The following is a 24,281-nucleotide window of genomic DNA, read 5'->3' as shown; positions in this document are numbered from 1 at the left end:
TGTCCTCCTTGTGTTTGCTTGGGTGTCCTCCCACATTCCAAAGACATGCATTAGGTGTATTCTACACTGTAAATTGGCCATAGGTGTGAGGTTGTGGTATAAAAGAACTACCAAGGCATGGCTAGCCACCCGGCGGTGTAAACCTTAGCTCTAGATGATTGTCACTGTTGAAGTGACACCTCAACCCCATGTGCAAAATTAGGGAAAAGGGGTTGTGGATGGATAGATATACACATACCTGAGAGTGTGTATGTGTGTGTTTATCCATCCACGCACAACCCATTTTCACCACTCATCAAACGCAAGGACTATGACCCCAATTGGCTGAGTTGAATCAGTTCTATTGGAAGACTTAAACTTTTAAATTACAGCTCTCTACAACCCACCTTCACCTAACCAGCATTTCATAAACAGTATCTTGTTCAGTTAGGAGATTTTAACTATCACAGAGACCCTTTAGCCCCTTCCACAATCTGCACCTCTTTCGTCATGAACATCATGCAGTGGTTCTATAAATCCCCCACTAGACATACCTTTCAGGAGATCACTCTGTCCCTTTGGGGGTTTAGTTAACACTGTTGCTGTGTACAGGATACTCAGATATTATCCTTACTATTAAGCAAACACAGTATTGTAACCACCACCTTCTGTTCAAACTCTGCAAATACATTTATCAGAGTACAGCTGGAGAAAGCCAAACATAATGGGTGAAGGCCCAAAAATTAGGAAAAATGAAGTTATTGCTCTTATAAACTGTAAAAGTTGCTACAATAACAGGTTTTGCATTTAGCATCCATTTTCTGAAGAACATGAAGTCTGAAACTCAAATGTGTATTATTATGTAGTGACTTTATCCTTCAATGATTTGATAGAAAATCTCATTTTATGAGGAACAGACCAAAAATATGAGGCAAAAATCTGGACAAGAGGTATGGTTAGCAGTCAGATTGAATATAGAGCAGAACTAGCATATCCCTCAATACACTGTATTTTTGCAAAACACGTACTTTCTAGCCTGTAGTAAAAGAAACAGCACATTTCAGTGCCATGGTTCACAGATTATCTGATGAGAAAAAAAAAGATGCACTGAATACTCCAAATACAAAACATGTAACCTACTTTTGTGAACATTTTTCTTCAGCTTTTGAAATAATGTAGAATCAGATAAGTAAGGCAGGATGCACGTAGATCAAGAACAGACTTAACGTTTATTTTAGGAACTAAATCAATGCACACCAAAATCTGGTTATAGGACTGATATTACACTTAGCATTAGCAGTCATCAGAAAGCTTGCTCAATTACGGTAATAGAGGAACCGACCATGTCCTTTGTTATTGAAGAAACCACCAAATTAGCACCAACTCCTACAAACTTTAAACATCTACGTTTCATGTAGCATAAAACAGCCTCATAATTTCTGCCTTATCCTTATAACGGTACATCAGAAAGTGGTTCATATATCTCTATTTACATGGTTAAGCTGCCACTAGACTTTTCAGGTCTCTTGCCAACAGCTGCTTCTATAGTTACATTTCCCCATTGGATTTATCCATAGCTTTGATATGATTCTGCATTAGATATACTCACTTTTCAGCTGCCTCAGTGGAGTAGAGGAATAAAGCCCTGGCTGCTGCCCAGTCAACCCGGGTTCAGTTAGTGCCTTGGGTGACTGATGGAGCGGCAGAAAGGGATGGAAGTTACCACCCGTGAGAGGGAGGGTGGTCGTATGAGCATCTTCTGTGATGTTCCGTGACAGAGGCTGGGGACATTTTGTTGGAAGGTGGGGTCCAAATGGGAGAAAGGTGGAGACATATCTGAGCTGCCATGGAAACAGGGCAATATGCAGCACATTTCCATTGCCGTCTTTGAGGATCCTCAGTGAGGAGAGTGGGAGGGAATGAGGGAGGGAGAAACAGAGTAAGTGAAAAAGTGAAACTCCCTCCCAGCTTGAAGAAAGATAGCAAACCCCATCCCAGGATGTCCTTAAGATTCTTGCTGGCCCTGTATCAAAAATTCAGGTATTGGACTGGTGGATGATTGGAGTGCTGGGTGCAATGGGATGGGTATAAGTGTGACAGAAAGATGAGAAAAAAAGAATTTAAAAAAAGTTACACGCATTTTACACTAACTTGTGTTTTTTCATGATCATCCCATGTACTGTATTGTATTGTAAAGTACTGTTTGTTAGACAGACGTTCTGGTTCATCATTCAGGTAACACTTACTAATCGAATTGTTTCTGTAATGTAATTACATGTCATTTAGTTATATCCTTAATAGCCATTTTCATTGCCGCATAGCTCTCACTGCTTCAAAATGTGGTTTACAAATCTTGCTACTTTTGTATATATTTTTGCTCTTTTTTACATGGATACTTTAGTAAATTATGTTTTCTATGGCAGCACAATGGCGCAGAAGATAGCATTGTCACCTCACAGCAAGAGGTTCACTGGCTCGATTCTTGGCTGGGTTGCCTTCGTTGCAGAGTCTACATGTCTTCCCTGTGTTCACATGGGTTTCCACATTCCAATGCCATGCAGTGGACGGATTGGACACTCTAAATTGGCCATGAGTGTGTGTGAAAGTGTGTGGAATGGAAAAACTACTGTGGCAGGGCTAGCCACCTGGCAGTATAAACCTTGGCTCTAGGTGACTGTCATTGTTAAAGTGGCACCCCTACCCCATATGCAAAATGGGAAAAAGGGGTTGTGGATGGATGGAGAGTTGTGCATTGTTGACATCCTCTGTAATGTCTCTCTGCATTTTAGATTGTTAACTTCACCTTGTTGTTTTCCTTGTTGACTGAAATTGGTAATTTTTGTATCAGTCCACAATCCTGTTTAACAAATATTAAAATGTAAATAAAATGTCCATCCAGATCCAGGTGGACTCTTCCTTATACTTTTCACACCTGTTACACCTTCATCACTGAATGAAATAATAACTCAAAACTTGTAAAACCAAAAAAGGCGAAAAACAAGTCGGAAAACAGTACAAACGGAATTTAATAAATTGAGCGCTTTCGGAATAGTCGATGCTATTCCTTCATCAGATCCAAATACATCACTACTATCTTTCAGCACATCAGAAAAACTTTGTTTACTATTAGATTTATTTCCCAATTTATCAAAACAGCCACAGTCATCCCTTCACCAAGAATTCCAAAACATTCCAAGAGCTTTTTAGATTAATATAAAATATTAAAACCAAAAAAAAAATTGTAGCAAAGTGGTGAAAAAAGAAATTAAAAACCAACAAGTTCATCAGCAGAACTAGTAGACACAAAATTTATTTCCAGGTTAAGCGCTTTCATCAAAGTAAAATTAACTTCATCAGAACAATATAAAAAGTCATGTGGATTTAAATATGTTACAGTAACACAGGATAGGTTAAAATCCCACCAATCAAATAAAAATCCCTTGAATAAATTAATACCCTAAAAGGGCATACACTGTAAAAACTGAACAATCCAATAAAAACATTTCTGTGAAAATTTCACAATTTAAAACCAAACCCTTTCTGATTCTTTTAAAGCAGGCAAGATAGATATAAAATCATTTAATCCTGGACATAAATTAGCTGCCAAACGAAGCTGCCACATCAATTCCCTTTTGTTTAAAGTGTTTTTCCAGTTACCACCCCTGGGGTTTATTTCTATTGTATCCAATATCCCAAACTTGAATCCAGAAAAATGACTACATATTTTACCATGCCTGAATAAGGCATTAGTTTCTTTTGAATTTATACAAAAGGGAATTGATGTGGCAGCTTCGTTTGGCAGCTAATTTATGTCCAGGATTAAATGAGTGCCTTCTGTGCAGAGTCTGCATGTCCTCCCTGTGTTTGTGTGGGTTTTCTCCGGGTACTCCGGTTTCCTCTCACATTACAAAGACATGCATCTGCAGTGTCTCTCCTCGGGCCTCCACTGAAAATTGGCTTTGTTCCAAGTTGGACTTTCCGGTAAACAAATGTTAAATAAATAATAAATAAAAAGTAGTATGTAGGTAGTAACTGGCTTCATTCCAAGTTGGAATTTCCTGGTAAACAAATGTTAAATAAATAAATAATAAATAAAAAGTAGTATGTAGGTAGTACAGTGTATGACATCAGTTGTTATAGTACATGAAAAATAAAATGTTGGTTTCAGTTAGGAAAATAATAGCAGAAGGGTTAGTGATGCAGAAAGGTAGTGAGAGAGTTAAGAAGAATAAAGGCATTACAGGCTGAGCAGTAGTTTAAGGATATGGTATAGAAACAAAGGAGGAGTTATGAGAAGCATTAGGATCTTGTAGACTGTGAAGGATTAAGATGCGACAGAAGAAGAAAATGAAGCTAGCATGGAAGAAGAGGAAGAGCTGACCATTTGGCCGGATTGATACAAGAGAAGAGCCATGTATTTTTGAGATGAATTTTTAAAGATTCTTTAAAGCAGGTTAAGCCAGGCATAGACCTGGTAGCAAGATGTAGTGAATTCCATAGTTTATTGACAGAATATGAATAGTGACTTTTTTTTTTTTTGGGGGGGGGGGGGGTTGAGATAGCTGAGAGATTTTTCTCTTCTTATCTTAGGGATCTATTTGGTTTATAAGGTGTGACTGAGTTGGTTAGCGCAGGGTAGGCAGTAGGCTTGAAAGCAGGGTTGTGCAAAGTGGATAGCTGAATAAAAATAAGTTGGTTGGGAAGTTCAAGCCAGTTTAGTTCTAGCAGGTCTTTACAGTGATGTCTGTGATATTTAGTGTTTGTGGTAAACCTAGCTACTTTGTTGTAGCACTGTTGCATCTTGCTTAGGGTAGAAGTTTGTAAATTAGTGAGGATAGGGGCACTGGAAAGAAGGGGGGGTAAAAAGGTTTTTGCTAGGGAAACTTTGGTTGCTGTAGTTAAGAAATGTTTGTTTCTAAGAGTCACAGTTTTCGATGAGTTTTTTTTTAATATTTTGCCGTATATGTTGTTCAAAGGAAAGTTTGTCAATGATTACTCCTAGATGTTTGGTTTCCTGCACTATTTCTGTGACAGTGTTGTCAGATGCAAAGATGTTGAAATGATCGGTGACGGGAGGTGTTTTAGGGTGGAAGAGTACTAATTTAGTCTTCTTTGGATTAAGAAAGAGTTGGTCATTTTTAGCCAGGATTCAACTGCAGTAAAGCACAGTTTCGTTTTTGAAAGCATTTCTGGTAATGATTGAGCTGTACAAATTATGGTGGAATCATCGTATTGATTGAGTGTCCCAGGGTGGGAGGAAGTGTGAAGGTTGTTAGTGAAAATTTTGAAGATTAGGGGTCTGAGGAAGGAGCCTTGAGGAACTCCAGTAGGGCTGTGGAGAAAGGGTGAGAGTTCGTTGAACCAGTTCACTGCTTGTTTATGATCCTTGAGGTAGCTCTGAAACCATTTTACTGTGTTATGTGAGAAGCCTAAGTTAGACAGTGTGTTCAGTAGTAGGGAGTGACTGAGCATGTCAAAGGCCCTAGAGAAGTCAAGGAATACTGAGGCTGTATAGCATCCTGCATCTCTGGCCTCATTGTTTCATGTCTGTAAAGGATAATAGGGCTGTAGATGTGCTGTGGCTGGGTCGGAAACCATGTTGGGTTTAGGTTAAAAGATTGTTTTGCAATAGATATTGCATTATCTGCTAATGGATACCTCTCTTAAGAACTTTGGGTATGAATAACAAGATAGATATAGGACGGAAATTGGTTAGTTCAATACAGTTACCTCCTTTGTGGATGGAGGTGATGTGAGATTGTTTACATGTGGTTGGTATTTCTGATTCAGATAAAGACCTACTTATAAGGATACTGATTGGGTAGGCGATTGAGTTGGCAGGCAGTTTGAGGTAATGTAGTAGATTATCAGCTGAGGTGGAACATGGTTTTAGTTTTTGTAGCAGTTTCTTTATGGTGTTTGTGGGTATGGACTGAAATGAGAGTGGGGTTTGTATGACATTTTGTTGAGTGGGGGGGTTATTAATAATAGGGTTAGATGTAGTAGATGGTATGGGCTTAGTGCCTAAATAGGTTGAAGGGTTGGGGGTCCAGTGTTAGGGGTGTTAGTAGGTCTGCTATTGATTTTATGAAGTGCTTGTTAAAGTTTTCTGCTATATGTGATGGAGGGGTATCAGGTGATGAAGTGTGATCTCTATTTGTCCCAGGGTTAAGTAGAGTAGATAAGGAGCCCCAAAAATTTCGGGGGGGTTGCTTTTATGTTGGAGTTGAAGCTGGAAATAATATGATTTCATATCTTTGTTGATTAATTTTGTAACTTTGTTATGTAGTATTTTGAAGTTGACATGGGAATAGCATGACATATCTTTGTTGATTCATTTTGTAACTTTGTTACGTAGTATTTTGAAGTTCACATGATTTTGTTTGTTTTTGTTTAGTTTCCAGGTTTTCCAGACTAGGTTGCATTGCTTCATCAGGTGTTTACATTCCTTAGAGAGATATGGGGCTGAGTTCTTTTTGATTCTTTTAATATGAATGGGGGCTAGGGTATTAAGCATGTGAAGGAAGGTGCTATTAAAGTATAGTCCTCCCTCTGCCTTTACTGTCAGTGCTTGAATAGTGTATTCTGCTGCTTTGGCTGTTTTTTTCTGATTGGAAATTTTGAATATATTGGTGTTTTTACTTTGGTCACATAGTATATGGCTTAAACTCATCCAGACTCTATTTTTGTATTTCTAATTTCTCTCTACTTTCACTGGCTTATGTGAGTAATCACAAAACCATCACTTTAAACAGGTAAAAAGTTACCTTTCATCATCTACTTCTCTCTAGTGCACACTGCAGGTGCATTCTTTTCAATCTTACCTTTAAGCATCCTGTTACTAGCACTTTCTCTAATACCTAAAAGATCATCTTAGCACTTCCTATAGTAGTACTTATACCTTGATACGGCACTCTTATAGATAGCACCCCAGTTGCAGTGTCCCTCTCCTGCTCAGCTGGTGAACCTGGGAATATTGAGGCAATGTTAGCACAAATGAGATGAGAGAGATGCATGCAACTGGCTAAACTGGAGGCTGAGCTCTCTGCTCATAGGAACCAGTCAGGAGGTCAGGAGGAGAGAGGTTACCACACACACCATAGACCCAGTCTCACACAACCTCAAATCACACCTAAAATCACACACACAAACACACAAAGACATACTCTGATCTCAAAAAAAAAAAAAACAGCAAACAGCAGAGGCCACCAAAGCAGACACCCAAACAACCACCACTCAGAACACAACACCTGCACATAGACCTCACAGTCAGAGTGTCAAACAGTCACAGCCCTTAAGGCCAAACACAATGCTAGTCATTGTCCATGCTGGTGTAAACCATGACCTGACGCCCCTCTAGACTACATGAAAAGAGACATTGAGAGCTCTGATTATTATGCCCAGCCCAGGCAGACCCTGACCCTGAGCAGTATCCTACCTTCACTTCAGAAGAATGATGCACAAATACAGAGAAGAGATGATCAGCTTTAACAATTGGCTTAAACTCTGGTGTCATTCAATCTCAGTATGGAGAACATCGATGTCTGTGCAGTGACAGAAACCTGGTTCAAGGCTCGACTCTACAAATTGTAGCATGCATGTTACACTCCACCCTCACAAACTCACACGCCTCATGGCCTTCCTGAACTAGAGGATAAATGTATCACCAAACACCATCATACTAGGTGACTTCAATTACCCTAATATAGAGTTCCTGGATCATAAACTCAAATGCCATGGAACAAACTAGTCACACCATCCCCAGAGGAGAAAACATACTCTTGATCTCATCATCACGAATCACTTACAAATGCGCAGGACTGCAATGGACCTGCAGGCTGCAGGCAAACAAAGACCAAAAACAAAAAAGGCAAGCGTCCAGTCAAAAAAGCGTCAGTCTGGTGGACTGTCTACAAACAAACTACAACAAACAAGGAGGACGCTTTAGAACAAGAAAAAAAAAAATCCTTAGGTAAGACACTATAAGTAACTAAAGTAAAAAATAATAGAATCTAAAAAAATCAAAAAACAAATTTTGAGAGAAAAGATCAAAAGACAATCAAAAGGCCTCATAAGGCCTTAACTGCTTCTATAGGGAAGTTAGAAACCTGGGAGAGAACTCACTCAAATGAAGAAATGAAATGATGTGAGATTACTGATCCTACACATTGCCAACACACTGGCTGACAGGTTCAGTGCAAACTTCTCCTCCCCCCATCCCCAAAGGAGATATACCAAGCAGCAGCCCCCCCAAACCAACGCCCAACAGAGTGAGAACTCTCTCCTCAAGCAAAAAACACAGCATCATGGGACCTGATGGTGTCCCCGGCTGTGTGCTCTATCATTGAAAACTCATTAAATAGCAACCCCACATCACAAGATGGGTTGCAAACTGCTGAGTGACAGAACCAGAACCCACAGGGTGCTGGTTGCTGGCGCAGACTCAGACTCTATCACATCACAAGTGATACCACCACAGGGGCTCAGTCCTGGGCTTGTTTTTGCATCTCTTTTTCCGAGTACAAGCAAACACAGGAGGGGTTATGGCTGACAAAGTTTGCAGATGACTGCAAACTGGGTGCCATAGTGAAACGGATATGGTGCCAGAGCCATGGCCTAAAGTTAAATGCCAAAAAATGCATAGTCATACCTTCGAAAAACAAGGTTTACCCCTAGCTACCAAATAGGTGGGCAATCCACTGAGCACAGAAGAAGTTATCAGGGACCTGGGGACCCATGTTCTAAAAAGTAGTTAGGAACCTTCTACTGCCCACACCTTATCCAAGGATTCTCATCTAGATCAAGGGAGGTCATAGTCTCCTATACTCGCTCAGAGGTGACCTTTGCCTAACATACAAGGCCATGTCAAACCCAGATTTGATGAATTCAAAAAATCTAAGATCTGTCAGAGTCACAACAAGGGAGACTTAAAAACCTACGCTATTAATATTAGGTGCTGGGCTGGAGGATAGATTCATCCCCCAACTCCCTATGCTGTGGAAAAAAAATCCCGTATATGTGAGGCAGAGACCAATGGGGAGATCGCAGATATACCCCAGGGATTACTATGGGCTAGGCTTGTAAATGCCCTCGGGCAGATAGCCTAGTATGAACCTATGAACCTATGAACCTAATTGCTGGTTTCTGGGGATTTTTAACCCTTCAAATGTGTTTATGCCCATCTGTAAATGTTTAGGTGAACGTCTGTACTTGGGTCATTTTACTACAGTTCCTCTCATTACCTCATGCTTCCAGAGCCACAAGTTAATCATTAACAACTTCATTTGGAAGTTTTAACAAGAAAGCTTGCTGATATTGCATTTTTTTCTTTTGGAGTTGTGATAATTTGAGATGATTGAACAGGATCACAGCATTTTAAATGATTTTTTAGTTTAAATTACGATTTTGATGCCATTTTGTATGTTAAAATTTTTTACAAGATTTTTTTCATAAGTTTATGCTTTATTTCTTGTCCAAAACAATTTTGTACTGTTTCTATTCATTTGGGGCTGAAAGTAGCATTTATTTACAACAGTTGGGTTACATTTGTGCATGTGTTTTGTGTTTTGTGCTTTGTGTTACTGAAACTGCTGTCATTTTATTCAGTGCAGTGTTCAGGATAGTACTTCTGTAGGAATATACTTCAGATTACTATTTAGAGGGATCATAGTGGAATTGTTTTTTTTTTTTTTTTTTTTTTTTTACTTACTGACTGTGCAGCTATTGTTTGGTATTGCATTGGCTACTTTTTTGCCCCCTGACTTGATGGGCTCAGAGAGACCCCCCCCCAACACACACCACCATCTACCTCTTATGCACCTAAAAAACATAAAAGTTAATCAAGAAATATGCCTCATGCTATGGCTTGTGACTCCACTGTTGCCTTGGGCAGGCTATCTGACCACTCGCTCTCTTTTACTTCCAGGTCCCCTTGGTATGGTGGAATTACCAAAACTGTGCATGACACAAGGGTCAGACATGTCTTCTAGGGCTGCACCATTTCCCTGTTCAGGTATGGTAGGACCAAACGCTTTAGGTGCAGGGGAAGCCGGATACAGAATTTATTGCCAGTGCTGATTTGTCTCCCCTCCGTGGAGATTCTCCCACAAGTGTATTGCATGAAAAAAAGAGTCAGAAGTTTTCACATGAGTTGGTGGCTATGGATAGATTCATTATTCAGACCATTGATTACAAGGCTATGAATAACGCCAGTACTGTCACTCCCATTCAACTACTGAAGTATCCTGATTTTGAAAGGGATCCAGAGTCTGAGGTTTTGGAAGTGTCAGAGACAGACCAGTCAGCTTCCTCAGAGTTCAAACAGTTTCAGAAACCCAAACATATGTTTTCTTTTTCCCAAATGCTAGCTAGATTTAGGAATGTATTCAGTAGAGAGCTATTATTAGCTGCCTTAGAGATCAGCAGGGTACGTGATCTTTTGGACAATGAGGTAACAGACTTGGTGACCCCCTCTCCAATGAAACCAACATTGGATGGATATTTTTAAGAAAGCTTGCAATTCTCCTCTGCTGAATGAGTGTCTGTTTAAAAAATGTGGTTAAGAAATTTAAGGTATCTTCAACCTTTCCTGGCCTCCAAGCCCCCTTGCCATCAGACCATACTTCTGTGTCCCTAGCGACCTTTGCCAATAAAAAGACCATGTCTTCATCTAACCCAGTCCCACAAGATAAACCAGACAAGTGGCTAGAATCTTGGGAAAAGATGCTGGTGCAGTCCGGCACAGTAGCTTTTAAAGTGTTTAACTACCAGTGTTTTATGTGGAAGTTTGTGTTGCAATGTATGTGTAGTTTAGAGAAGTACACTGCATTGTTACCTGCTGAGCAGAAAGACTGTGAGAAAGATATTGTTTCTAATGTTTCTTAAGTGTCTAAACATACTGTAAAGAATTTCTTGAAGGTGGCTGACACCGTTTCTAGAAATGCAGCGACATCAGTGGTGTTGGTGCTTGATTGCACAATGAATACCTTTCTGATGCATTAAAAAATAAGTTTATGAATGCTCCTCTTAATTCTGATTGTGTGTTTGGTACAGCAGCTAATTGGATCCTAAAATGTGTGTTGGCAGAAGTAAACTTGTGCAAGGGGTGTCAAAAAATGTTCCATATTCCCAAGTTTCCCTCCATTAACCAGGATAATTTTTGACGGCCCAACAAACGGAAGTTTCAATTTAACAAAAACCAAGGCACCAAAAGGAAATGGCAGGATGAGAACTATGCCAGTCCTAACAAGAGAGGTTCCTTTCCTAAAAAGATCACCTCCCTTGCAACATATGACTGTGCCAAGGCTCAGCAGCCATCATGCCCGAGGTCCCGTCTGGGTGTCTCGTCTCAAAAGTTAGCTGTCAACAAGGCAGCCTGGCAGTCAGTTGTTTCTGACTAATAAGTGCTCCACATCATTAGCAGAGGTTACAGGTGGCAGTGGAAGGATCTTCAGCCTCCATTCAGGGGAGTCAGCCTAGACTTTGTTATTCCCTCCTGTACTCCAGCAAATGCTGGTCTCAGGAGTCATAGAGTGGGTTCCTCCTTTGGAGAGAATGAAAGGTTTCTACTCCAGAATTTTCCTGGTTCACAAAAAAGAGTGGTCATGGAAGCCAGTGTTGGGCTCATCCTTTCTGAATACTTTTGTGAAGGTCCCCAAGTTCAAGATGCTCACCCTGCAAGCAGTGCTTCATCTTCTGCCAGACCACTGCTTCATGGTCACCCTGGACTTGAAGGATGTGTATCATTATATCCCCATTACTCATCACTTCAGGAGATACCTGAGATTCCTTGTATCTGGTTCTCACTGTAGTTCTCTGAAATGCTCTTTGAGCTATCAGCTGCACTTCAAGTTTTTACCAAATGCCTTGCTCCAGTAGTGGCACACTACCAAACTTTTGGCATTCACATTTTTTGGCATTCACATTTTTCCTTCCTTGGATGACTTGCTGATCTTTTCAGAGTCTGTATCCAGGTGTTTCAAATCACTAGAGAAGGTCTTGACCTTACTCTTTCAGCTAGGGTTTAAGTTGAACCTTCTGAAGTCATGCCAGATACCTTCACAAAGACTCATCTTCAGCACTAACAAAAGAATAACCTTTCTTTCCAAAGGCAAGGTCTTGTCCTACCAGAAGATGTTTCAGGAATTCTCCATGAGAAACATCCTGTTGGCAAGAGACTTACTAAAATTGTAGGAATGATGGCGTCCATTATAATTATGATAGCACTGGATGGTCTCCACGGTGGTATGTATGAAATTGTTGGTCCCACCATCTGTACTCCCTGGGATCCCAGTTTTCGGTGCTTGCCTTCATCAGACAAGAGTTACAGTTGTGGAGAGCATAGTTGAGTATCGGTTCAAGACTTCCCTTTTCCCCATCTGTTCTGATGCAGTTTGTCCAGACAGATTTATCCGACTTCACTTGGGGAGCTATGTCAGTGAGAGTGCAAGTGCAAGCACATGGAGACCCAAGAATGCATAGAAAAACATCAGTATCAAAGAAATGTTGGCGGTAATCCAGGCCTTGAAAGTCTTTCACCACCTATGGACTCCAGGCCTTCTTATTATGGTTACAGACAACACCACAGTGATGTGATACTTCAACAAATAAGGTGATAGAAGGTTCTACTCTCTGTGCAAGTTGGCAAAGATGGCCAGGGAACTGGCTTTACAACACTGGCTGAATCTTCTGTCATAATTTATCCCATCAGAGCAGAAAATTGTAGCAGACGGACTAAGCAGCTCCTGTACAGACCTGCATGTGTGGCAGCCCAAGGGAGTAGTGCTTCAATATCTGGTACAGATGTGGGGAATGCCTTAAATAGATCTTTTGCCTACTTTCAAAACAGACAGCTAAGGAAATTCTGTTCCTGACATCTTCGCAGCCATGCTCTAAGAACAGACACCCTACAATATTGTTTCATTGGATAAGAATGCTCCCGTATTCATTTCCACTGATTTACAAGGTATTTTTAAGGATTCAGAAAGAAATGCCAGAGATTATTGTGGTGATTCCTATTGGCCCAGGAAATCTTGTTTCTTTCTTCTAATGATGTTGGCCAAGGGCAGTCACCACATATTTCCTCTCACCCTGGATTTGCTCTCTCAGTGTCAGGGATGACTGGTGCACCCCAGTTTGGAGCAAATACAGCTGATAGTCTGGATGATTGAATTTTGACATCTTGACTCTGTTTAGTTACTTGTTGCACAAGGATGTGTTGCAGGTGTTAGGGGAGGTCAGAAAACCTGATACTAGAAAATCTTGTGTTTACAAATGGATGAAGTTTTCTAAGTGATGCCTGAATGAGAACAGAGGATTCATTGAGGTTAAAATTACTCTGGTCTTGAAATATTTGTATGATGTACTACAGGATGGCTTATCATATCTGTCCATTAAGGTGCATTTAGCAACCATTTCTGATTGTTTGCCAGGGAATTCCTCTCCCTCCTTCTTTTTTGGTAAAACAGTTCATGAAAGGAGTATTGCGTACAAGACCCCTCTCAAGCAAATCTCAACTATGTCATTGAAAAATTGACCTTACCATCTTTTGAACCTGCTGCTCAGGCTGATCTGACTCTTTTAACATGGAAAACTGTTTTGTTTATTACTCTGACATCTGCAAGGCGAGTCTCTGAGCTTCAAGCTGTTATGGTGGGACAACTTACCTGATTTTTCACTGTGAAAGGGTTGTATTACACACTAACCCCTCTTTCATGCTGCAGGTGGTCTCAGAAATCAATCTTAATCAGTCTATCTATTTTCTTGTGATTTTCTAAGAACTTAAGAATAAGGGAGAGAGGATACTTCATACTATGGATGTGCACCAGCAGCTCAGGTACTACCTTGACGGAACAAAGCCTTTCAGGAAGGTTGAAAGGTTTATTTCCTAAACAGGGGCAAAGAAGGGTCAACCTGTCACCGAGTAAACTATTGCATATCATTTGTCCTCTGGTGTTGCTTTTTGTTACACCTACCGTGGCAGAGCAAATCCAAGTCAGATAAAGGCACATTCCACCAGGGCCTTTTCCTCTTCAGAAGCATGTTGGAAAGGAGTGGACTCGGAAGTATTCTAGAGGCAGAATCTTGGTCCTCTGTCTGTACCTTTACAAAGCACTACAAGTGGGATGCCCTTTCTAGATCCAGAGCAGGCTTGCCAGGACCATTCTCCACTGGTTCCCTGGACCCTTATCCTTCCTGCTGCCAGGCTGGATAAGCTTTGGGAATCTGCCAGAATGCTAGTAAGGCAGTGTGTTATTTGAACGTGATACAGGTGTCTAAGTTGTACTTACCTGTAACAGTAGATGTTCGTAGAGCACACTGCCTTACTGACAGTACCCACACACCACCCCTCTTTTTGGATGTATATAGTGTAATGTTTGGGTTTTCATTGAGTACTGCTGTATGGCCTTTATTGTGTTGTGTGTGTGTGTGTGTGTGTGTGTGTGTGTGTGTGTGTGTGTGTGTGTATTTTAGCTTTTTGTATCGAAACAGCAGATCTTCTCAAAGCATGCGTTTCCATCTTCTCTTCCTGCTGGAGCATACAAATCCTTATAAGACCCACAGATAGGACCCTTTCAGTTAAGGAAGTCCATGTACTGCTAGGTGATTGGTCCATCACATGCACAGGCAGTGGGAGGGACTCTGAGCTTTAGTAGACTGGCAGAGGAGGGTAGCAGGGCACTACTACAAAAATGCCATTAGGCAATTTATTCTACGAACATCTACTATTACTGGTAAGTAGGACTTAGCTGTACGTTTTAATTAACATGTTGTGCAGTCACTTGTAATAATAGGGTGTTCATTTCATTCTACTTTCCTGAAAAGATCAGTATTTGAGGTTCATGACATTGATACATTCTGTAATATTCTGACTGTCCTTTAAAAGCTTGATATATTGCAGATTCCATGATATTTATTTGGGAGAAGGTGAGGATTGCAGTTCTATATTGCCTAGCAGGCTTTCAATAAAAATGTATCTTTGTTGAGTATTAAAATCTGAACCTTTTGTCATAAGCGAAAGCATGTTTGTTGTTTTATTTTGTGCCTGACTTTCACTAAGAAAAATCCAGTAGAAGCTGAAAGAATTATGTTTTTTTCTCTGAGAAATTAAAAATAATAATTCATTTTTGAGAAAGGATTTTTCATTGTGTTGCCGTGCTGCATGGGGGCAGAATCAGAATTCTTATTTTTGTATCAATTACTTGTTTTATTTTGCTGAATTAGTCTTACAATGCTTCAGTGACTCTCAGGTCTTCTCTTTAAGTGGGCTGGGACTTTTGATGCTGCAATTGCAGAAAAAAGGGTGAGATAGGAATGATTGGCCAGGATGCAAAGAAATATTGGTTGGCTAACACAGAGACTAAGTGCGCCATCTCAGTGGCAATGAATAAGATGTCAGACAACCTCTACCTCCTTCTCCAAAGTGAGCCAGCAGATGGCAGAAAGAAGCTCTGTCAGTTGCAAGACAACGACAGAAAGATAAAGAATAGAGTCTGCAGATGCCATTCATTAGGAATGTCGGCAACAACCTGCTCACCAGTTCAAAGAATAGCAATGTCAGATGGAAGGAGTACTTCATACAGTTTCTGAATGAAGAAAACCCAACAGAAACTGTACTGTCATGTGCAGCCTACAATGAATGAGTTAAGGATGAAGTGCATGAAGGAAAATGAAATCAGAAGAAGTGGTGGACTCAGAGGAAGTCATTGCATTTATGATTGAGATGTTGGATGTGCTAGGGGAGAAATGGCTCCTGAGGATACTCATCACTGTATATGGGGGGCATATCACAGATCATAGTGAATAAGCAGTCTAGTGCCAGTATACAATAACAGAGAATGTACACAACTGCAGGCAGTACAGTGGTATCAGATTCCTGACACACTACACGAAAGTGCTGGAGAGGATGACAAATAAATATGCAAAGCAGTAGAAAGTAAGATGTCTGATTTGGGTTCATATCAGGATGCAGGACAATCAACACTATGTTTGCAGTGAGTGGAATATTGGAGAAGAAGCTGGAGATGAAGGAAGTTTCTAATTGGGCTTTTCTAGACAGGGAGAAAGCATATGGCAAGATCTCAAAAAAGCTAATTTGGGTAGTCTTGTGATGGTTCGAGGTCCCCAAAATTAGTGCAGGATGTGTACAAGGACCTAATGGCATAAGTATGGTGAGTGTTTGGACACATAGAGTGGCTCTCAGTGTGAATGAGTGTGTATCAAGGCTCAGTAATAAGCACACTACTTTTCATACTGGTGACGGACTACATTAGCAAATAAGTTGGAGAGAAAAGATCAGCAAAACTGCAGTATGCAGATGGAGTGGTACCATAAGTAGGTTCTGAACAGGAACTTTAGGAAATAATAACTCAGTAACATGGGATGAAAGTAAATACAGACAAGCTGGAGAGTCATGGCAAATGGAAGAACGTGGTAGCAGCTGAAAATTAATATAGCAGTAGTAAATTGTGGAACAGAATGATAGCTTCACATATATGTGTGGTGTGCTTGAGGAGAAGGGGAAATCTGATTGAAGATGTCAGTGGTAGAATCTGACGTGCTACAACTAACTGGCAGAGAGTTTCAGGGGTAATGTATGACAGAAGAATGCCAAAGAAGCTGAAAAGTAAGGTGTACATAACAGTAGTGTGACTAGTATTAGTGTATGGTACAGAAACCTGGCCAGACAACACAGTGGTGTGACCAGTATTACTGTATGGTACAGAAACCTGGCCAGACAACACAGTGTAGTGACCAGTATTAGTGCATGGTACAAAAACCTGACCAGACAACACAGTGTGGTGTGACCAGTATTTCTCTCTGGTACAAAAACCTGACCAGACAACACAGTGGTGTGACCAGTATTACTGTATGGTACAAAAACCTGGCCAGACAACACAGTGGTGTGACCAGTATTTCTCTCTGGTACAAAAACCTGACCAGACAACACAGTGATGTGACCAGTATTACTGTATGGTACAAAAACCTGACCAGACAACACAGTGTGGTGTGACCAGTATTACTGTATGGTACAGAAACCTGGCCAGACAACACAGTGGTGTGACCAGTATTAGTGTGTGGTACAGAAACCTGGCCAAACAACACAGTGGTGTGACCAGTATTTCTCTCTGGAACAGAAACCTGACCAAACAACACAGTGATGTGACCAGTATTAGTGTATGGTACAAAAACCTGGCCAGACAATACAGTGGTGTGACCAGTATTACTAGATGGTACAAAAACCTGGCCAGACAATACAGTGGTGTGACCAGTATTACTAGATGGTACAAAAACCTGACCAGACAACACAGTGATGTAACCAGTATTAGTGTGTGGTACAGAAACCTGGCCAGACAATAAAGTGGTGTGACCAGTATTAGTGTGTGGTGCAGAAACCTGGCCAGACAACACAGTGTTGTGATCAGTATTTCTCTATGGTACAGGAACCTGACCAGACAACACAGTGATGTGACCAGTATTAGTGTGTGGTACAGAAACCTGGCCAGACAACATAGTGGTGTGACCAGTATTAGTGTGTGGTACAGAACCCTGGCCAGACAACACAGTGATGTGACCAGTATTAGTGTGTGGTATAGAAACCTGGCCAGACAACACAATGGTATGACCAGTATTAGTGTGTGGTACAGAAACCTGGCCAGACAACACGGTGGTGTGACCAGTATAGTACAGAAACCTGGGCAGTGAGAGCAGAGCAGCTGAAGGAGGTTGGAGCTAACCAATATGACATTACAAAGATGGGTTGTAGGATGCACACTGTGGGACAGATGAAGTAAGGGCAAGAAGGCAAAGTAGCCCCAATTGCAGAGAATTCAAGGAGAACAGGTTATAGAAGTTTGATCACACATGCAGGAAAGCAGATGGCAGTTTGGTAAAGCAGATTATGCAGAGACAGGAAGGAGCAGCAGGATGTTGTGATTTCCAGTTGAGATATAGTTGAACTGCTTGACATGATGGAAGACCAGCAGCTGTGTAGTATTACTGATGAAAAAGGTGAAAGAGTTGCTGTAAATAAAAAGATATGGCCAGCTGACATGAGACCCTAACTCAGTGTAAGAATGGGAAAAGGGGGGTTGATGATGATGATGATACACCTAGTTGGATTACACTGTTGTAAAACAGCTGCCATAGTAAAGTAAAGATACATACCAGCCTATACTGATATGTCTCATTTTGTCCAGTACTTGAAACATTTAGATTTGCATTTTAAACTACATCTTACTCTCCTCACGTCTCTGTTATTTAAGTACAAGACTGAAGAGCTTCCACTCTATGTAACATAGATTCTCCTTCCACTTAAAACTGAGGAAAAAAATCACCGCAAAATATGTAGTTTTGCTATCACTGCATTATGTCCTCATAGTCAGGACTGTAGTTCCTCCATCTACTGCAGTGAACCCTAAACTTTACTGAACAGAGTGTAGATTTATGAGTAATTCAACTCCCTTCTAGCATCAATGCATTTTACCAAAGAAAACGTTTTACCAGCTTCATTGAGAGCCAAATTATTTTTCTTGTTACTTAATACACAGTATCCTCTACTTTAACTCATTCAAGCCTATAACACCTTTTTTGTGAACTTCCAGTTCACACCCAAAGCTCCTTATGGCATCCAGATCTTTTTTATTTGTCAGACTTCTTTAACTGACTTGCCAGCTAATAATAGGCAGTATTAGAAAGGGCAGGAAGTTATAACAAAATGACACCAATTCTCCTTTTGGCTTTTCCCGTTAGGGTTCATCACAGTGAAACAATGGTCTGCAGAACTATTGGCAGTGGAGTTTTATGGTGTCGAGTTGCCAGCATGGTGTCCAGCCTTCTCCAAAAGGTGCACACTCACACCTAGGACCAATTTAGAGTGTCCAGTCCACCTACAGCATGTCTTTGGAATATGGGAGGAAACTGGAGCACCATGAGGAAACCCATGCAGCCACAGGGAGGACATGCAGACTCTGCACAGAGGGCAACCCAGCCGAGAATCGAACAGGAGAACCTCTTCTGTGAGGTGGCAATGCTAACTGCTGTACTACTGTGGCTACCCATTAACAAAATTACACTAAGATTGTTAATCTAGGATTCCTTGCAGTAGAGAAATTAATCACCGTTTGTCAGTTATTTTTCATATTTTAATATTATGTTCATATTTTCATAACTGAGAGCCCTACATGTTTTTGAGGGGTATAGCGTGATATGCCATGGTGCGAGACAGGAAAATTTATTGTCAGTGTCCATTTCTATCATACTGTACCAGAGATATCTTTAGTTTGTTAGTAATTATGAACATAAACAATATTTTCATATGTACTTAATATTGAGTGACTTACAAACTTTGCATGACATCAGGTGAAAGCTTAGAGGTTGGTGAAGAAAGCTGTGTTTGTTATTTGCACCATAAGTTGCACATATTGAGATATGCAGCATCATTTATATTGCTAATTATACAATTAAGCATGCTTTTTCATATTTTTGTAAATATCTAAACAGGTAGAGGAATGTCTTGTTGTCGTGTCAAAGTTTATGTGTAGTTAACAAAAATAGCTTGACCAAAAATCATGCATATGGAAAATAAATTAAATCCTACTTTATATATTAAGGAAGAAATAAGTTGTTTTAGTGCTCAAAGCTGGCCAACACCACTTCACAATATCATATCTGCCCTCTAACTCCACAATATCATATCTGCCCTCTAATTCCCCACCTTGAAATAGGTAGTCACTTTCTGTGCATCCCCATCTGGTGTTAAAATGGGATTAAAGTTAGGGCATAAATGTCCACAGTCATATTTTAAGCTGCTGCTGTCATATTTATATACAGCTTGGCTGTTCACCCTCTACCCCCAAAAGACAACCACCTTCTGTGTCTGATGTCAGACTGGGACAAAACTGAAAAAAACAAATACAACATACCATACCTGGATATGCATCAGATAAATGTTTGATTGTGAGGAAAAGGGAAAAAAATTATTACAGTCAGGGCCGGTGCTAGCATTTTGGGGCCTCCAGCAAATTTAAAGTTGGGGGCCCTACCCAGGAAAATATAAAGTGCGACCACATTGCTGCCACACTCCCTTCCCTGTCAAGCTCATCCAGCACCATTTAACGATCACTGTGTAGTGTTACTACATTCAGACCATTAAAAAGACGTAAATGTGCCATGGTACACACACACTTGCATTTAGTATCAGTGTTACATTATGACTAGCTCCTGTACCACAGCAAGGTAGCCACTCACACAGGTACACGCACACACTGACTGCAACTTAGTAGCCATGTTGTTACATTATGACAAGCCTCTGTACTGGGTCAAGGTAGCCAGTCCCACACAGGTGCACAAAGACACCCACACTGACTGACACACAGGACATAAACACACAAGACAAAGACAGCACTACAGCAAGACTGAATCAACACCCACATAGACTCCCTCACACAGGACAGAGAGACAAGACAGACAGCTACACAGACTCACGTACACAGGACCTAGACACCCACACATGATAAAGACAGCACTACAACAAGACTGAACATTAAGAATGTAAATACTGGACTTACGAATTAATAACGTTAGAATAAGATTTTGCAGTAGCGTGCATTGTGTGATTCCCCACATTTTTGATGAACAGACCAAAACTAACAAACATTTGGACATTGGTGGGGACTGTGAGAATACTACACAATCTTCTAACCTCTCATCATAATTCCAAGGCCGTAAATAACCACAGAACAAAGGTGTGACATCAAGGATAGTTAAAAACAGTGCTAGCCCACACAGTATGGGTGGTAGGCACATCGTCAGAGAGCATGAAGTTAACCAGTAGAATCCCTCAGAGATCCATGCTGGGTCCTCTATTATTCATCATATGCATCTCTGAGCTCCATATAAAAATAGCATCTCATGTTAACCAAGATTGGGGTTGATTGTAAACTGTTTGGCATCCTCAAATCCCCTTCTGGCATGCAAAAGATACAACTCGAATTTAGACATTAATAACTAGTACACAGGAAATTGGCTAAAACTGAGTGCTACAAAATGTAATACTGCTGTATTTGGTAAACAATTCCTCAATCCAGCTTATAGTACAGAAGCACATCACTCCCAAAATGGAACTGTTGTGAGGGACCTTGCAACATGGGTAGATAATTCCTGTTACTTTGATGATCATAACAGTGGTCAGGAAATCCATCTATCTGGACAGTTAATTGCAAAATGCATCTACTCTAGATCTGAATATGTCCTTGCACCTCTGTATTCTGCACTGATCAGGCCAGTCATAGAAAACAATGCCACTTTTGTGATGCATCTTTTAGACATATAAGAGAATTGAAAAGACGACAGAGATACCTAACAAAAAAGATCATAGGCCCAAAAGACCTGAGCTAAGAGGAGAGGCTGGAAGCTTTGCCCTTATTTTAAGTAATCCTGACTCCTTAGTGGTCACCTTTGCCTTGCTTTTTTGGGCTATTAGGGATCTGACAGTGCAAGACATCTCAAATCTGCACAAATGAAACAGTCCAGTGAACACTAGTACTAGAGATTTGAACCTGCTGCAGCAGATAGGTAAATCATGGTGGAGAGACATATTTATCACACAACTATTATCCCTTCACTGGAGCAAACATCCATTCCAGATCAGCAATGTGACTATCTTCCCTTAAAAAGTAGCTAGCCAACTGGACAGGTATTCACAAATCCTCAGCCCTGGTATGACTGACCTATTTCTGTTTGAAAAAGCAAGGTAAGATCTGATGGTAGATACTGGCTAGGCATAAAATGCCACATGGCCCAGTTACTTTGTATTTTCTCTGATTCTCTGATTCAGCTATCTGCATTGTCTAAAGCATCTATGGGTGCAGGACTCCCCTGCTGAGCTGTCCTGAATTTATGTTAATTTACCTGAATGATAAGCCATTACAGACTTCTCTTTCTCCACCTTTCATCATGACTTGGTTCATCCAGGTAACATCCATTGAGTACTAATGGTTATTTTTTGGTGACTTTAGGGAGTTCCCACTATAAATAGAAGAAGGAAATCATTTCATAACCAGTTCATCCATCCATCCTCAACCCCTTCTCCCATTTAGCACATGGGGTTGGGGTGTCACTTCCAAAGTGACAATCATCTTGAGCCAAGGTTTACACCACCGGGTGGCTAGCCCTGCTGCAGTAGTTCATTCACTCACCTATGGCCAATATAGAGTGTCCAATCCACCTACTGCATGTCTTTGGAATGTGGTAGGAAGCCCACATGACTGCAGGGAGGACATGCAGACTCCGCACAGAAGGCACCCCAGCCAAGAATCGAACCAGAGAACCTCTTGCTGTGAGGCAACAATGCTAACTGCTGCACCATCGCGGCCACCCCATTTCATAACCAGTCCGGTCTTTACCTTCTTTTTGTTCATTTAGCTCTGGTTGTCCCCAGAGGTAAACGTTTGAACAGTAATAAGCAGTTTTATATTGCCGTCTTGTTTACTAATTAGGTTACAACCTCAGCACGCTCTTGAGTTTCTCATATCCAGTACTAACATGAGTTTGGCGGAATGGTAGTCTTTCTTGTTTCCATCTTCAAACTTTAGAGTTATCATGTTTCTGCAGTCATGCAGAAACCTTCTAAAAAGCAGTCCCTGAAAAGGCTTATACTGAGTTGCCAGGAATGTTATTTTAAGAAAATCTGAATTTGTAACACTTCTGCTGTCATATGTTTTCACATATTTATTTTTGTGATGGTTCTGAGAATCTTGCTCCTTGAAGACAGTATTCATCTTACAGCACAAGATAAATACAACCTCTTCGCAACTGCACCTGCAGACATTTTGAACTCTTGCAGATAAATTCCACAGTAAGCTGTATGACATTTCATTCAGCAGTACTGGTAAACTGGGTTTGGGGAAAAGTAATGTTAAAAACAGCACTATAAATATGTTTATTAACTTTGTTTAAATTGCAAGAAAGTTTTTCAAAAAAAAAAACTGAATAAAACTGAATCACACGATGATGTTACACAGCCGTGTGAACATCCAGGAGGTGCGGAGGAGATGGAGAAACCTGCTGCTCCTTCATGTGGGAGCCCTCTTATGCAGGGAGATAATCGGGGGCTCCCCGTGGTTGCTCATTCGGCAGGTGCCTAACGCTGGCTATGATTACAATACTATTTCCAACTTGTTATTTCTAGAGTCACTACAGTGCTCCTACTCAGGTTATAGTGACCGTCTTGCAACACTCTGAAATTTGTGAGGAAAGTTAAAGAAACAATGACAACACTGTCCCGGGCTCAACACAAAATATAGTGACCTCTGAGGTTTGGAAGGAATGTTTCCTGCCCCCCCCTACACAAGTACAGAGATCCTCTGTGTACACCTATGAACATGGCTGTTTTTTAGATTAGTTGGGGTCATGGCAGAGGTGATTACTTAGCCAAGATACAACTCATGAAAACTGTAGCAGATAGCAAAATACGACAAATCATTGACCATAAAACTTTTTTATTTTATCCAGCTGTAGCACCTCAGCTCACTCAGCCTTCAAAGGATTATTTAGCCCATGTCAACACCCACTTTTGCAGCATTGGTGTGTGGGGGGCTGTGACAAACTGAAATGCTGCCAGCCCAGCTAGCTGGAATTTTGTAAATAATTATATGTCACTTGAAAATATTAATATGATTTATATAGAAATGTGACGCTGCCAGCTCAGTTATCTGGAATTTTGTAAATAATCATATGTCATTTGTGAATATTAATGTGATCCATAGGCTTGTCTTACAAATGTAAGAGAATTATATGTTATGTGTATATTAAACTACTGGTGCAGATGTGTGTGTTGAACTGTATGTTATGTACTGAGCTTCTACAATGTAACCACAGTGTACCCTACTGGAAAAGAACAGAGTTAACTTGCAAACTCTAAGAAAATAAGTGAATTGTTTTAGGATTGTGTTTATCTCCCAGTTTCACTGAAGGAGACAGAATGTCAACACCTAGAGGTATCTTTCTATTGTCTTGAAACAGAAATAATTACTAGGTTTCAAATGTAAAAGTGCTAATTGTTTTATGACTTCCAGTTCTAGGCAAACTTCTGAGAGATATGTACTTCTCCCATAGAGATGTTAAAAATTCTGTTCGTATCTGTTAGCCTGGGAACTGAAGGCAGGTGACAAATAGTGATGTCATCCAGCTAACCCAGCAGTAATGTGTATTATTAATTTAAGAACTATCTCAGAGAGTGAGTCTGTGCATTTTATATCTTGTCTTGGATCTAGAAACATTCAATCTGAAGTTGTTAATCTTCT

The sequence above is a fragment of the Protopterus annectens genome, chromosome 1.part2 (genome assembly GCF_019279795.1).
Source record: "Protopterus annectens isolate FY-2018-M chromosome 1.part2, PAN1.0, whole genome shotgun sequence".
NCBI lineage: Eukaryota > Metazoa > Chordata > Ceratodontiformes > Protopteridae > Protopterus > Protopterus annectens.
This window is presented reverse-complemented; position numbering follows the sequence as displayed.